The 12,424-nt window shown below is 41.5% G+C and overlaps 1 protein-coding gene and 1 long non-coding RNA gene across 3 annotated transcripts in view; one reads left to right on the plus strand and one right to left on the minus strand.

Annotated features, from left to right (window-relative positions):
* Positions 1 to 229: 229 nt before the first annotated feature.
* Positions 230 to 12,392, minus strand: LOC138169479 (uncharacterized). The gene is made up of 3 exons (XR_011170364.1): positions 12,324 to 12,392; positions 7,856 to 7,934; positions 230 to 980 (listed from the first exon to the last, which is right to left on the minus strand). It is a non-coding gene; the product is annotated as an uncharacterized lncRNA (long non-coding RNA).
* PDCD4 (programmed cell death 4) overlaps positions 10,911 to 12,424 on the plus strand; it is a 28,341-nt gene continuing 26,827 nt past the window's right edge. Inside the window, exon 1 of one of the 2 annotated variants that reach the window (XM_069098951.1) lies at positions 10,911 to 11,068. The gene's annotated coding sequence lies outside the window, so the exon portion shown is untranslated. The remainder of the gene's footprint in view (positions 11,069 to 12,424) is intronic. The other variant, XM_069098952.1, reaches the window with a different exon arrangement.

Here is a 12,424-nt window from a genome sequence, read left to right on the forward strand (position 1 = left end):
CTATATTCACTCATGTGCCGGTGCAATTTTTTTCCAGGTAGTCAATGAGAATGGCATCAAGGCTCTGATAGGCATATAGCGATGAACTCTAGCATAGCTTGGATAGAACGCCGCCTTCATTGTCTCTCATGCACCATTCAGTTCATCAAGCATTTATTAAGCACCTATCATGTTCCAGGCAGGTACTGTGCTATATGTTGGCGATTCAAAGACAAAGATCAAAAAAGTTCTTGTCCTTTATTCTCCTGAAAGAGCTTATATTCTACATATGCCCACATCTGAAGATCATTTGGATTGCCACATAGTTCTATGTTTCTTTTTTAATAAAAGTATTATAAACTTAAGAATTATCAACAAGCAAAAATGTAGCAATATACAAAGAAGCACAAAAAGAGAACATGTGAAATTATGAATTTCTGTAACATAAAGCTCATATTTTAAAGTATATATTAAATTGAACAAGATGATAACAACAATTGCTCTCTTTGTATCCCTTTTTGAATTTCTTTTTGTTTTCTTCTGTGCCTTAAAAAAATTATTTCTATGAACACTCACTAGATGAGGGATTTCTTTGTATCTCTTAGTACCCATGAACTTACTCCCCTGCTCTAATAGAGCAAAGGAATATAGTCTAATAAAGCACATCAACATTGGTCAGATCTGAAAAGGCCTGTTTCAGTTTGCACCATCACCCATCTCCCAAGAGGAAGGAGATAGACTTCATCATTACTCTTTTCAGATCATAATTGGCAGCTGCTTTGATCAGAGTTCTGAAGCTTTTCAAAGTATTTCTTCTTTATGATATTGTGGTCATTGTGTGCATTGTCCTAGTTTTGCTCATTTCTTCTTCCCAATAAGTTTCTCTGCATCTGTCCTATTTGTCATTTTAATGGTGCAATAACATTTCATTACATTCATACATTGTAGTTCATTCAGTGATTCCCCAGTTGATGAGTGGGTACTATGTTTCCAGTTGTTTGCTACAACAAAAAATAAGTTCATAAATATTTTTGTGCATATGGGTTCATTCCCTATGAGAGTCTGTCTTTGATCTCCTGGGTATATATATATATATATATATATATATATATGCCTAGTAATGGTATCAATCAATCAATTAACAAGAATTTATTAAGCACTTACTATGTGCCAAGTGCTGAGATACAAAGGAAAATACAGAAATAGTCCTTGCCCTCAATGAACTTTCATTCTAATGTGGGAGATAACACATACATATATGTACATAAGAAGATACATACAATGTGAATACAAGGTAACCTTAGAAAGGAAGGCACTAGCAGCTGGGAGGATCACCAAAGGCTTACAAATTAAGAGGTCAAGATGAGGATAGAGCAGATTCCAGGGGAAAGCCAGGGAGCCTTGAACAGAGAGTTCTTGGGGGTGGAGGTAGGCAGGGACATTGTGTTAGAAGTCTGGGGAGGTAAGAAGGGCTTGGTTTTGAAGAGCTTTAATTGCCAGAAAGAGAAGTTCACATTTGTTTCTAGAGATCATAGTGAGCTACTAGAGTGCATTGAGCAGAGGAATAACATGGTCAGACTTGTGCTTTAAGGAAATCACTTTCTCAGCTATTTGGAGGATGAATTGGAGTGAGGAGAGACTTAATGCTAGGAGGAAAAATAGGAGGTTATTTCAATAGTCCAAGTGAGAGGTTTGAACCTAGTGGCTTGTGTGAGTGCAGGGAAGGGGGCTTATGAGAGAGAGAGATTGTGAAAACAAAAACAATAAGATTTGGCATTCTATTAGATATATATGGAGGAGTTAGAGGAAGACAATGGGTGACTAGAAGGATGGTGATGCCATTAACAGTAATGGTAAAGTTCAGAATTGAGTTGGGTTTGGGGGAAAAAAATTCTGTTTTGAATATGTTGAGTATGAGATGCCTGTGGAATATCCAATCTGAAATCCCAATAAGCAGTTCATGAAGTTAGACTAGAGTGCAGGATAGAGATTAGGTCCGGATAAATGAGTCTGGGAATCATCTGTGTAGAAATGATAATTGAAGGGTGGCTAGGTGGCATAGTGAATAGAGTACTGGCTTCTGGAGTCAGGAGGACCTGAGTTCAAATGTGGCCTCAGACAATTAACACAAAAAATTAGCCGTGTGACCTTAGGCAAGTCACTTAACCCCAATTGCCCTACCTTTCCCCTCCAAAAAGCAAAAAAAAAAAAAAAATGATAATTGAGACCATGGGAGTTGATGAGGTCAAAGAGAGGAGATATATAGAGAAAAGTGGCCCTGGAACAGAACCTCGGTAGGTCTCACTTAGGATTCTTGTCTCAGGACCCTTTCTCTTCTGCCTCTCTACTACTTCATATGGATTTAATTGCCATTTCTATGCTGATAATTCTCAAATCTACTTTTCCTGCCCTAATCTCTCTGCAGGTCTCCCATCTCACATGTCCAACTGCCTTTCAGACCTCTCAAACAGGATGTCCAGTAGACATCTTAAACTCAACATGTCCAAAACTGAACTCTTCATCCTTCCACCTAAACCCTCCTTTCCTTCTACCTTCTTTAGGGGGCAACACTATCCTCCCAGTCCCTCAGGCTCTGCAACCTAGGAGTCATCCTGGATTTCTCACTGTCTCCTCCTCTCCCTCCATATCCAAGCTGTTTTCAAAGTTTGTTACTTTCACCTCTGCAACATCTCTCAAATATGCCCCCCTTTCTTCTTTGACACTGCCACCACTCTAGTGCAGGCCCTTATTGTCTCACACCTTAATTACAGCCTGCTGGTGGGTCTGACTGCCTCAAGTCTCTTCTTTCCCAACAGTTTTCAATTCAGTCAATAAAGTGATTTTCCTAAAATGCAGGTCCGATCATGTTACCCTCTATTCAATAAACTCCAGTGGCTTCCTGTTGCCTTCATGAGCAATACAAAATGCTCCATTTAGCATTCAAATCCCTTCATAACCTAATCCCCTCCTACCTTTCCAGTCTTCTTACACGTTACTCCCCAACACATACTCTTCTGTTCAGTGACATTAGATTCCTGGCTGTTCTACAAACAAGACATTTCATCTCTTGGTTCCTGGCATTTTTTTCTGACTATCCCCTATGCCTGGAACATTCTCCCTCCTCCATTCTGACTACTGACCTCCTCCAACTACTAATCTCCCAGCTAAAATCCCATCTTCTACAGGAAGCCTTTCCTAATCTTTCTTATTCCAGTGTCTTCCCTCTGTTGTTTCCTGTTTATCTTTTATATAGTTTGCTTTGTATATATTTGTTTGCATGTTGTCTCCTCCATTAGATTATAAACTCCTTGAGGGCAGGGACTATCTTTTGCCTCTTTTTGTATTCCCAGTGCTTGGCACATAGTAGGCACTTAATAATATTTATTGATTGACTGGTTGACATGAATCAAGATCCAACAAAGTAATAAAAATAAAAATAAGGACAGGTCAGGTAGGTAGGAAAACCAAGGAAGAGAAAAGTCACAAAAACTCAGATAGGAGAGAGAATTAAGAAGGAGAAAGTGGACAACACTGTACTATGCTGCAAAGAATACAATAAGGATGAGTCAAAGCACATGTGCAGTTTAGTGACTTAGGGGTATATTTCCAAATAACTTTCCCAAATTGTTGGAGCAAGTCACAGCTCCATCAACAATATCCCTGTTCTCCTACAGGAACCACCAAAATTGAAATTTTCCTTTTTTTTTTTTGTCATTGCTAAGTTTATGTGTAGAACCTCAGAGTTGTATTAATTTTCACCTTGTTATTTGTGACATATTTGTCATATGTTTGTTGATAACTTTTTTTTGCAATTTTTTATTCGAGAACTGCCAGTTCATATATTTTGATCATTTATCTATACTTTTTCATGTTTCTACTACATCTACTAAAAGAAACTGAGTAAAAGATTTCCTAGGAAAAAGAAAGGTGTTTGGAGATGAGGCAAATGAAAACTTCTCACAGATTATTTCAATTTATTTCCATGTCAGAGTTGCCTGACTACACTGTAGACCTAAAGACAAAGAAAATCAGGAATTGAAATGGATAATAGACACAGAGTTGAAGACTGTACCAATGATAAATTAGCTCATCTATAGATATGATGATCATGTTTTCCAAACCCAGAATGAGGACACATCATCTAACAATGGATTTTTCACTGTGCTTACCTCATTAGCACATTTACCTTCAAAAGTAAGACTGCCCCAGAAAACCTGGGAATATGATTGCAGTATCTATGCATAATAATAATAACTCCCATTTATAATGTCCTTTAAACTTATGAAATGCTTTACTTACAATAGTTCTGTGAAGTAGGTAGTACAAGTATAATTATCCCGATTTTACAGATGAAGAAACTAAGCACAGAGAGGTGAGGTGAGGTGATGTATCTACTGCATAGCCCCCTGCTACCCTGCTACTCAGAATCATAGAATTTGAGTTAAAGGGGTCCATCAAGATTATATAAATACAGCTTTCTCATTCTACAGAAGAGAAAACTAAGACTCTGAACTTCTGGAAGGATATATAGTGAATTAATGACAAAGCCAAGATGAGAACATCTATCTCTTAACAATCATCAAAACTCTTTTATGCATGCCTGCTAAACTTTTATATAGCTTCCTACACTCATAATGCAGAGATTGCATGTACCACATAGCTAATATACCACCTCTTAAAATATCCCCTAGGGCTACTTCCCAACTGATTGTGTAAGTTCCCAAGAAATTTCACACTTATTACTTAAAAACCTAGGCCTACAGTCCCAGGAAAATTCTCCTGACTAGTTACCAACTTCAGCAATCTCATTTAGCTCTCCCCCTTTGAACATAAGCATGAGACAGAATGTGACTGGCTGATTTTCAGGATCACAGGGGGTCAGTCATATTTTCCCAGCTAGGGAGGAGTCTTATGATAATGACTTACACCCTACTGTAAGTAGCATTGGGCTCTCTTAAGTCATTTCAGTGTGCTTAGTAAATTCCTGCTTGAGTGGACTCTTACTGGCTTCAGGAGATCATCTAAATCTAACCTCTTCTTTTTATAGATGGGGAAATTGTGGTTCAGAAGAGGGAGGTAACTTGCACAGGTTCAAAGAGAGAGTAGTGGAAAAGCATGCTTTCAAACTTTGCACTCTTTACAATATCATGTTGCTTCTCTTAAATAAATTCAAGACAGAATTGGATAAATTCATGAATGATGGATACATAACAGATTATTAAAGGGAACTCAAGCAATATTCAAGCTATGCTCCTTTGAGGGATAATTTGCAGTGAAGTTTCCTCATTCTGAAAAATCAAATCTAGAGTGGCTTCAGCATCCACTAGGCCTAAGTTTAGAGGTCACTTGACCTTGCAGGAATCTGGGACTTAGAGCAATGGAGATCCTTCCCAGTGCCACCTCAGCACAAGATAGGCCAAATAAGGACAGAAGTGCTTTCTCAAACGTACATTGGGTGATCTACTGTTTCCTTGTTCTGATACTTGAGGTAGATTGCCGCGTTTAGATTGTGCGCCTAACTTCCAGACAATGGAAGAAAAGGGTCAGGAGTGCGGTGGGGGAGAATTTCTCATTAGGGCTTTATAACTTTGCCATTTCCTTTTGTAAATTGCTTTTCCTCCCTGACCATTTGTCAGGAGGGTGGCCCTTTCTCGAGGTTGTAAATAAACCATTCTTTTCTGCTTCTTACCTTGAGAAACCTCTATTATTTGGGTAAGGATTTCTGTTGCACACAGTTTTGGGGTGCACACACTCCTTACCTACCTCACTAATAACCATGTCTTACTTAGCATTTCTTATGGAATTTGATAATTTCACCTACAATTATGGGTTGGGTTTTTTTTTTTTTTTTTTTGTGATTAGTTAATTCTAATATGCCACATTCTAATGCTCTGGGTCCTGAGTTTGACAATAGACCTAGGGATGGGCATGAGGTACTCTTTCCTGGTATAAACGTTCTGAAGAAGGGAAAAGATTTAAGGCCCACAATAGCCTCGATATTACTTTAAGAGAAGTTTGTAAGGAAAGCAAATTAATGGTGGTGAGATTTTTCTTTTGTTATTCTATTTCTTTCAAAGTTATTCTCTTCTCCTTCCCTCATCATTTGTAGTTATATATATATATAGAATTTTGGATAAATTAGAACAGGATAATCTAGCATTTTTAGAAAGTGATCTATTAAAGAATTCATTTATTCAACAATGAACAGTTTCTTCTTGATATTCTCTTCCTTTTGGCCATGAGTTTTGTTGTTTTCCCACTGCCAATACTGTAGTAGTTTAACTATTTTTATATTTAACTATTCCAATTAATTTTTTTTTGTGTGTGTCTCTCTTCTTTGTCTTCTGTGCATTCCTGAATTACTTCTCTGTTCTCTTGTTCCTACTGGTGTTTCCCTGAAGAATTTGTTTGCCTAATCCTCAATCCCATTTTGTTCCCTTTTCATCTAGAGTGAGAGGGCCCCATGTTCATAGTGGGCCTCATTTTTCTTTTCCAGAAAGCTATTCTCACCAGAGAATTTCCTCTATTTGCAAAGGCTCTTTTGGACCTTGTCATTTATTTTTCTTTGAGGGGCAAGAAAAGGTTTCATGCAGTGACCAACTGATTTAAGTGGCTGGTGAAAAAAAACAGGGATATGCTTTAGCTCGTTGGAGAAAGAATGAGAAGGGTTGAAATTGTCTGAGAATCAGAGGACATGAAGAACCTTTTGAGGATGAAGTGGGACTGAAGATGTGACAATGAACCAGCGGGAGGAGAATGTGAGTAGGTTAACCGTCTCTAAGTTTATATAATATAATTATAGCTAAGGTGTGGTGATGTGTTAATCATATAAAACAAGTAGGTTAGATGGTGTCATTACAAGGGGTTGGGGTGACAGATGAGAGAGTTTGAGTCAGTCTAGGTACATGATCTTCTTTAAGAGAGTTTTGAGAAGTAAATCTTTAACTGGTATATTGCAGTCCTAAGTAGACCTGTCCCAAAGTCCCAAATATAGCAAGAGAGGCTTGATTTTGTAGGGAAAGTTTTTTTCTCTCACATTCTCCAAGGTTGTGCTTTAGAGCAGAGATATCAAACACATGGCTTGCCAGTTGCATTGTGGCATGCAACACTCCTGAGTAATTAAAATAGATAATGCTAATATGCGGTTTTCTGGGTCAATATAAGGCCTGTAGCGATTCTCATGTACAGTTTAGTAGCTGCAAGTGGCCTCCCCCTTTCTATTGGAGTTTTGACATCATTGCTTTAGAATATAACTCAAAAAAGGAACTGGGAAAAAAAGAATATGAATTGTGAATGAAAACTCACTGGCTTTTATTTCCATTTAAAAATATGGTTACTTCTTTGTGCCCTGATGACAGTTCAATGATTTTTTACTTTTGAGTAAAATGCCCCGGTCCCTGGTAAAAATGCCCCAATGTTTTTTAGAAAAAAATTGCCTTGGACCCTGGTAACATAGCTTCAGAACATCTGATAACTTGTTTCCCATACTTACCAGTGTCTTTAGGACTGCTTTTACTGTATATTGAAGATGAACAGTAGACTTGAATATTTATTCCTTTACTAAAGGGAAGCAGCATGTTGTGATAGGAGGTCACTGGAAAGGTCACTAGGGCTCTGGAGATACAAGTTCTGGTCCAGGTCCTACCATTTACCAGGAATGAGACCACCTTACTACTCTGGGCCTCAGATTCTGGAAAATGGGGGTATCAATATCCTGACACTTCAAAATAAGTGAGGGTTTAGATTAAATTCAACAATTCTGAAGTACCTATTATATGAAGAGCACTAAATTGAGTGTCCTGGTGGGATGCCTTGGTAAGATGAAACTCAGTCTGAATTAAAAATAGAGGGTTGAAGTGAGGCTTCCTTTACTTACCCTCTGATCAACAGCTCAGGTAGCTCCTTTCAAGGGTGAGTCCCAGAGCTGAATGAATTAATTTGGTAGATGAGCTTCTCTGGAAATAAGGAGGAATAGATTTTGGGGAAAATAAAACAAGTTTAGTTTTGAGTACGTGGCATTAGTGGACATACAAGTGAAACAGAGATGTCCTTTAGGTAGTTGGTCACAAAGGTCTAGAACTTTAGAAAGAAGTCAATGATGGAGATTCAGATTACCACAAACTGTCTTGTTATTTATTTGTATAAAAATATGTTGTATCAGGGCAGCTAGGTGGCACAGTGAATAGAGAATCGGCCCTGTAGTCAGGAGGACCTGAGTTCAAATGTAGCCCCAGACACTTAACACAAAACTAGCCATATGACCTTGGGCAAGTCACTTGACCCCAATTACCCTACCTTCCCCTCTCCAAAAAGAAAAAAAGTTGTATTCTGCTAGTAGAATGTAAGCTTCCTGAGGGTAGGAATTGTTTTGGTTTTGTCTTTGTATCCTCAGCTTCTAGTACACTGTCTGGTGTGGAGTAGGGAATCAATATGTTTGTATAATAGAATTAGAAGAATGTGGCATACAGGTGATAATTGAAGGCAATGGGATGAAAACCAATGAAATTGGCAGAGTTAGACTAGAATCACCGATGTGCCTTTTACTAACTTTGTGACTGGGTAAATCACTTCATTTCTTCTTTTTCCTCATCTGTAAAATGAGATGTTAAATTCCCTTCCATTTCTAACAATCCATGAGACTGCCATGGGAGACAGTTTAGGGAGAGAAGAAAAAGAAGGCTGAGGACAAACTCTTAGAGAATACTTCCTTTAAAGATTGGCTACTGAGGTACCTTACTTTCTCAAATCCAGGAATTGCTTAAATGAAAAGGCTATTGGGGAAGAAAAGCTATTTGTGCAGTTCCAGGAGTGGTAATAAGAATTCTTATTTCTTATCCTTTCATTGGAACATTTTTAAGTAATTTATCACCATTAACTTATTAGCTTCCAACTCCCCTCACCAACAAATATCAACATGCCTTTTAAATGTAGATTGGGCACATTATTTTCCTTTTGTCTTACAAAAGGGAAAAGTTTCCAGGTCAAGTGAGATAGTCACAAAATCCCTATCAGTTGAAATCTTCCAGTGAAATTAAAAACCCAGTTTTTATCTTACCCTAGCATTGCCCTTCTCTCAGGATTACAATGATGTCTTTCCTTTGTATGTCACATAGAATCATACAGGGCTAAGATAAGAAAGGAATTTGGAGATCTTATAGCCTAATCTCCTGATTTTATGGACTACTGAAATAAGCCTCCTAATTAATTTCCCTATCTCTCCCTCCTCTCATCCAGCCTTCACTTAGCCAATACATCCCAAACAACTCATTTTCTTTTTCTCCCAAGTAAAACTCATTATCTTTCCCCTCAAGCCTCCCCACTTCAGAAGGCATCACCATCTTCAGGGTCACTTGGGCTCACAAGCACAGTGCCACACTCTACACATCTGATTTGTCGCCAAATTTTTTTTCTTTTCTACCTTCACATAATGTTATATAAGCTTCCTCTCCACTCATGCAGCTATGACCTTCATCACTTCTTGCCTAGACTCTTATAAGTAGCCTTCTAACTCTTCCTCAAATCTCTCTCCATTTCAATCTTTCAGAATTTCACCCAGCTGCCAAAATGATTTTTGTTAAGTGCAGGTCTCACCATGTCACTTCTCTATTCAGTGAACTCCAATAATTTCCTATTGCCTCTAGGGTAAAATATAAATCCCTCTTCTCAGCTTTTAAATCTCTTCATCACCTGGTTCCTTTCTGCCTTTCCAATCACTTTACTCTCCTGCCACACTAGCCTGTTTACAAACAAACATGGCACTCTGTCCACTTCCAAGTCTGTTCTGTACATGACCAAAAGTGAAACATCACGTTATAACAGGAATAGAGCTTGACCTGGAAATCAAGAGACCTGAGTTCCTGCTCTGCTAATAGCCTGCTGTGTGATCTTAAGCAAATCACTTCTTTTTGGGGGACTCAGTTTCTAGATTCCTTTATAGAATGAGGGCGTAGATGACTTTTAAGATTCTTCCTAGCTTGAGAAAAACAAAACAATACTATGCCCATCTATCCTTATGTAATTATGAATTCAAAGGACTGTTCTGAAGTTCCCATAACAGGGCTAAGATTCTGTGATTCCCTGTGAAAGGAAGAAAGGCAATGTGGTGTTTTATTTGCCTAAGGTTGCTAAAAAGAGTAAAAACAATCATAGATTTTGGGACCTTAGAAGTTATCTAGTCCAGCCCCTTCATTTTTCAGATGAAGACCTCTGAGACCTAGAGGTTAAGCAGCAGAGCTGAATCTGAGTCTTTTGACTTAAAATGCAGTGCTCTTTCCACGGTACCACATGGTCCAGTAGTTTTTGATGCCCAGGGAAGTAAGTCTCCATCTTGCCTCTTTTCAATCTCTCTCCTTGGGACCCCATCACCAGATTATTTCAGGGTGTTTTGGGGGAATTGGGGGATTGTGAGTGGATGATTCCAGGGGAGGGCCAGGATTTAGGGATAGAGGTACTGAAGGAAAGAAAAAAGTCAGATGACACTTTTCTGTGTGTAAAGGACAAGAGGCTGGCAGTAACTTGGGGGCTAAACTGAGAACAGGAAGAAAAAGAAAGTGGAGGAAGCCGGAGACGTTGCAAAAAATAGCAAGTCGTGGGGAAGCTTTAAATGAAAAAAACCAAGGGAATTTATTCAGAGGTCAACAGTCTGGAAGTCCATTGTAAGTCCATCGCCTGCACCTCTTCCTCCTCCACCCCCTAGTTCCTCCAGGAGCCAGTTTTCATTTCCCCATTCCCTCCCCCCAACCCCCGCCTTTTTCCTCCCTCTCCCTCTCTTTTTCCTTTCCTCCTTTCCAGAGGAGCGCATGCGCCTGCAGATCCTTCTCTCGCGACCAGTTGTTTCCTCCTCTTTCCCTCCCTCCCTTTCCTTCGCTACTCGCTCTGCCGCTCTCTCATTGGAGAATCTGCGCCCGCCCTACGGCCAATCAACGCGGCCCTCTCGCCCCCGTGTTACTGGGTAGAACAAAACAAAAACAAACAGAGCGAGAGAGGCCAGAGAAGCACTGAGGAGGCGGGAGCGGTAGCAGCAGCCTCGGCGGCGGCGGCAGAGCGAGGCGCGGGAGCGGTGCGAACGGCGGCGGTGGCCCGAGGAGGGGTTAGTATCGGTTGGGCGGCCGGCAGGCTCCTTTCCTCTGTAGCTGAGGCGGCCGCACGTTAAGGACGGGGAGGCCAGAGCTGCGGACCTGCTGAGCCCTCCCCCCCCCCCTCCCCCGAGACCCCGAGGAAGGCCCCTCAGCCCCCTGCGACTGCGACTGCGACTGCGCCGGCGACTGCAGGGAGGTTGGTTTCCACGCCTCCCTCCCTCCCCCACCCCGTGCCACGAAGCGCTCGGGGGGGCGGCCCCCCCCCCCTATAGGAAAAGGCCCCCCCCCCTTCTCCCTTTCCCATTAGGGAGATCTCTTTCCTCCCTCTAGCCCCCATTAGAGGGGGGACCCCTTATCTCCGGCCACCGTTAGAGGGGAGATCTCTCCCCCTTCTTCCAAACCCTGTTAGAGGGGGTACCCTCATTGTCCTTTCCAGCCCCCATTAGAGGGGAGATGCCCTTTTCTCCTCCAGCCTCCGTGAAAGGAAAGACCCTACCTTCTCCCAGCCTCCATTAGAGGGGAGACCATCCCCTTTTTTCTAGCACCCGTTAGAGCAGACTTCTTTTTCCCCTCCACCCCCTTCCCCCTTGTAGCCCGCGAAAGAGGGGAGATCCTCCCTTCTCACAGCCTCGGTCAGAGGAAGGACCTCCACCCTTTTCTTCAACCCCAATTCGAAGGAAATCCCCCTTTCTTTCCAGCTCCCGGTTTTTTTTTTTGGGGGGGGGAATCTCCTCTCTTCTCTCCTAACCCCCGTTAAAAGGGAAGACTTTCCCCCTTCCTCCAGCTCCCATTAGAAGGGAAAGCCCCCCCCCCTTCCTACCCCTGTTCCAGGTTAGAGGGGAGGTGCCCTCCCTCCTCCGCACCCCCCCCATTAGAAGGGAGACCCTCCCTTTCTTTCCTCCAGCTCCCGTTAGAGAGGACTCCTCCGTTCCAGCCCCCGTTAGAAGGGAAACTTCCTCTCTCTTCCAGACGCTGTTAAAGGGGAGACCCTCCGCATTACTGTGCAGTTGTATTTAGAGTGAAGACCCCCCTTTCCCCTTTAGGACCTCATTGAAGGAGACCATCCATTTTTTCTCCAGCTCCTATGGGGGGGGGGCTCCCCTCCCGCTTTCCTACCCCTGTTAGAGGGGAGAGTTCCTCTGTTTCAGCCCCATCAGAGGGGAGACCTTTTTCTCCTGTTATAACCTCTGTTAGAACGGAAAGCTTCTCTGTCTCTCAGCTTTCATTAGACTGGAGAGCACCCCCTCCCCCCTTCCCATTTCCAACCTTTCTTAGAGGGGAGAGCCTCTGTCCTCTCATGGCTTCCTTCCAGGCCCTCTTAAGAAGAGAGAATCCTTTCCCTCCTCTTGATTTTCCCTGACAACCCT

This window comes from Petaurus breviceps, unplaced genomic scaffold, assembly GCF_028583685.1.
Source record: "Petaurus breviceps papuanus isolate PSGF00001 unplaced genomic scaffold, PetGlider_PUasm1.0 37, whole genome shotgun sequence".
Classification (NCBI taxonomy): Eukaryota; Metazoa; Chordata; class Mammalia; order Diprotodontia; family Petauridae; genus Petaurus; species Petaurus breviceps.